Here is a 4634-nt window from a genome sequence, read left to right as displayed (position 1 = left end):
TCTATGAGTTATTTTTTTTAGTAGTTTATGACATATTATGCTATTTATGGACGAAAAAACTAAAGTACTTATCTCCGTATGATATTTGTTACTTTAACATTTTACCTTTCACATTTTACCTTTGTTAATTTATGACATATTATACAATTGAGTACACGGGGTTGTGTCATATTCACTGAGTTGTCTCTCATGCATGTTATGTAATATTGGCCAACTCTCTCTTACATTGTTCTTTCCCATATTTTAACCCACTCACATACTGTCCATCTCTTACACCTCCCCTCTCAGATGGCTGCTACTTCGATAGATCCTCTAATCATGTGTAGAATAATTGGGGATGTGGTGGATCTATTTGTGCCCACAACCGCCATGAATGTCTACTATGGAACCAAGCATGTTACTAATGACTGCAGCATCAAGCCTTCCATGGCTTTCAATCCCCCAACTGTCACCATTTCTGGATTGCCTAATGAGCTTTACACCTTGGTAATGATTTCTCTATCTACCTTTTATTTGATTAATCTTTTTTTGGGGGTATTTGAGTTAGTGCATGTGGAATTCTTTTTATTCCAAACATCAAAATTATATTTACTAGAAAATCTACTTTTTTTTGGTTAGAAAAATGATTTTGTATAGATTAGGCACACGAATCAATTAAACAATTTTCCGTTACTAAATTAAACATTAAAAGTCTAACCATCGATCTGAGTAACAAATAAATTTGTCGACTTTGTTTTAGAGGTTACCGCAATCATTTGAATTTTAGGTTAAGCGAGATTTTGGGTTTTTCTGTTAGTTTTCGATTTCAACTTTTACTTGCACGTTTGTTGGCTTTTGACCTGAGATTTTATACCTTACAAGTTTTTTATTTATTTTTTAAGTAGGTAATACCCACTTTTAGAGTTTTAAGTTTACAACAATAAAACTAATTGCAAGTTACAAAATTCTATTTTGTAAAATGACATAAAGGGTAATAATATAAAATAATAAAATAATTAAAAATTAAAAATAAATACTATTTAATTTAATAAATTAGGTGATTTGATCTATGAAAATAAAAATAAAAAAATGAATGTAATGATGTAACTATTAAATTTGTAAAATAAATCAATCCAACTTTCTCTTATAAAGTTAAATAACAATGCTCAATATATTATATATTATTCTACTTGATATAATGTTATGGCATGCACTGAAATGGACCACTTAGACATGCATTCATTAATCAATTAATTGTCAATAAATGATAACTAATGAACAATGCGAACCCACATGTCATTTTTTTATATTATTTTAATTCTACTTTTTGGCATGCATGATCAGATAAAGACAAATCCAGATGCGCCAAGTCCTAGCTAGCCCTATTTCTCTTTCATATATTTTTTTTTCAATATACTAAATAATGAGGACTCAAAACATTTTAAACCTATTTTGTAAAGTTAAATTTACAAATCTAATTAATCATGCATGTATAGTAAGTTTATTATTTTGATGATAAGATAAAATTTAATCCATGATAATTTAAAATAAATTAGAAATATATATTTTAAATGTTTAAAAATTTTGTATTATCACAAATATGACTTGTTAAGTTGTTACTAACACAAATCTTATCTATACTTGGAGCTGGTTTGATATAATTTTGACTTATGATTTCTTGAGAATTAATTTACCTATTTTTTTTAGAAATTCTCTACCTATCATATCATTCTAAATATTAAATCACTTATTTGATCAATTACAAATAATAAAATATTCATATTTTATTTTATTTTTTTATTAATTTTAAGTATAAAAATAATATAATATTTTAGCAACTAAACGATTTAAACTCAAATAATTTACATTTTTAATCAAACAAGATTTGTTATACAAAATAAAATAAAAAAACTCTCAAATAATCAAAGATCAAACAAGCTCTATGTCTTGAGCATTTTATTTAACAAGTATTCTATTAAGATTTGTTTTAATAAGAACATGCTAACTACATCTTTATACAATCAAAATGCATTCAACATTAAAGGAGCAACAAAAGCTACAATCAAAATGCATTCAACATTAAAGGAGCAACAAAAGAAGTAGGTGATAATATATTAAGCCTTACAAACCCATATAATAATGTGATAGACTCTTTTGGGTATACAAAACCACTTGGGGATGCCTGTTTTGAGGATACTTCTTCCCTCCGGAGTGAGGGCAAAATATTAATTTTTTTTTAAATGATTGTTTTGTCCCTTCCATGTGAGGAGAACAGGGGTCCACAACAGAGGATCCAATCTCAATGATTCAGCAAAGTGTTTTTTATTAGACAAGGTTGAGTTTATATAGTAAAAAGAGTTCAACAATTTCATGTATACTAATGTTTCCTTTTATCCTTTCAGCAATGTGTCCAACATTCCCGGAGGTACCAATTTGGGTCAAGGTGCGTTAATTTCGTATTATGTAACCTTAAAATGTAATTATCTAACTAAACATTGAGGTCCCGTTGTTAAGATTCAAACTCATAAATTTAAAAATATGAATTCTTGCACACACCCACTAAACTATGAGTAAACTAAAAATGCAGGAAAAGAGATAGTGCCATACATGACGCCGTGTCCAGCTGTTGGAATTCACCGTTATATCCTAATACTATTTAGACAATCCATATATGTGGACCAAACTATGGAGAAGACAAATATCATAACCAGAGCCAACTTCAACAATAGAGCTTTCTCTAATCACCTATATGCTTGGGGTTCCGGTTGCAACTGTTTACTTCAATGCACAAAAGGAACCCATCAACCAACGAAAGAATGTCTAAGTTATTTCATCTTCTCCTTGAATAAATATATATATTATTATGCATGAACTTAATTACTATATTAAGACATCTATCTATGATCGGTCGATCTATCTATAAAAATAAGAATAATTGAAGTGGGATGTATATTTGTTCATCTCCTTCTTTGACTAAGTACACCTTTATATCCATTTCCCTTTTGTCTTTAATAATTTTGTGATGTGCTTACTTATTTGTTAGGATGTAGTACTCTCCTTCTCTTATTCACTTGTAATTATGGTATGAAAAAATAAATAGGTAAAATCGAGATGAATACATGTAGATGACGGCATGATCTCAATAGTACCTGAAAAAAATGAGATAGATCAAAGTTAGGAAAAATTTATATATTTCAAACAGGCCTTAAGCTATTATTCTTTTATATTATTATTGGAAAATATTTATTTAGCGATTTTATAATTTCTTGGATTTTTTATAATTAATTAAAGGGTTTCGAAATACAATTAAGTCGAAAATACAAAATAAACCAGCAACCATGTTCACCTAGTCAACCAAACTAGATATATCCTCATGCACGACCAAATTGAAGAATGAGTTGCTTTGGTTAGACGGCTTAAGGAACGAAAGTTGTGAGTTTTAGTCTTGTCAATGCATTTGATTTATTTGATTTTTTCTGGAATAGAGATAAGGATACAGGCTGGATTTGAGACTGACGAAGAAAAAAAGGCCCATTGGCGACAGCAGACCTTGAGTTTGATACTTTAGATGATCGTCTTTTCCTTTTTTTTTCTTTTGTGTTGTATTTTTCACAATGACCTACCCGTTCTTATCCAAACAGCAGCTAGCCAACCAAAACGAAATGATCATAAGTCATACCTCTTAAGTCTTAATAATTCTCAAACAATATCTAACACGATTAAAAGAACAAACATATCATTTCATAAACATCAACAATACAACAACATCAAGACTTATTCATTGCAACTTGAACAAATTCCTCCAACCAAACTTAGAAATTGACATATGAGGATAATCAATAGGATTAAAGGAACATGTTAACATCACTGATCTACTTTTTCATCAACATTGCATCTTGATTCTTACAAAAATTTGATAAACACATTGAAACCTCAAAACTTTATAAATCGTTTTAAAGATCAACTTAACGTTCATAAACATACTAATACCATATTTATCACTCGATTGTGAATCAAAATAACTCAAACAGAGGCCATGATGATGATTTTCATCATCAATAGATTTCATTAAATTTGGCTTTTCAAATTTAGTAGGAATATAGTGGACTCAACTCAGCCAATAGATTAAAAACAATATTTATGGCATATTCATATCATACAAACAATGAAACACAGAAAATCTAAGCATTATGAACTCAATTTTAAGTAGGTGTAGTTTTTATTAGAACATTGCATTATAGTATAAGTGAAGACTTTCCCTTAGGTTTTGAAGTTTCAAAACAATCCTAACAAGCTTTTAGAAATCCTCTCTAACCTTACACCATTAGTAAAAAAAGGTCAATTAGCGAGCAAACAAAACGATTTGTCTAAACCATTATCAATTTGGGTTAATTATTATAGTTTGATTTTAAGGTTGTCTTTTTTTTATTGTATTTTTATCATTTTTTACTAATTCACATTTAAAATTATTATTTAAAAAAACAAATTCTCTTAAATTTGTTATTTAAGTTACGTAAATTATTACTTATTATTATAATGAGATTTTTTTCAACACAATTTATTTTGTCAAAGATTTACACAAAAGTGTATTACATATAAAATTATTATTAATTAATTTTTTTTTTCAACATCATCACAAAAATTGATTTTTATAA

At 28.2% G+C, this 4634-nt stretch overlaps 1 pseudogene; it reads left to right on the top strand.

Annotated features, from left to right (window-relative positions):
• The first annotated feature begins 288 nt into the window (after nt 1-288).
• LOC124934030 lies at nt 289-2803 on the top strand (annotated as a pseudogene).
• Nucleotides 2804-4634: the final 1831 nt, after the last annotated feature.

Source organism: Impatiens glandulifera, chromosome 1 (assembly GCF_907164915.1).
Source record: "Impatiens glandulifera chromosome 1, dImpGla2.1, whole genome shotgun sequence".
Taxonomy (NCBI): Eukaryota; Viridiplantae; Streptophyta; class Magnoliopsida; order Ericales; family Balsaminaceae; genus Impatiens; species Impatiens glandulifera.
This window is presented reverse-complemented; position numbering and strand designations above follow the sequence as displayed.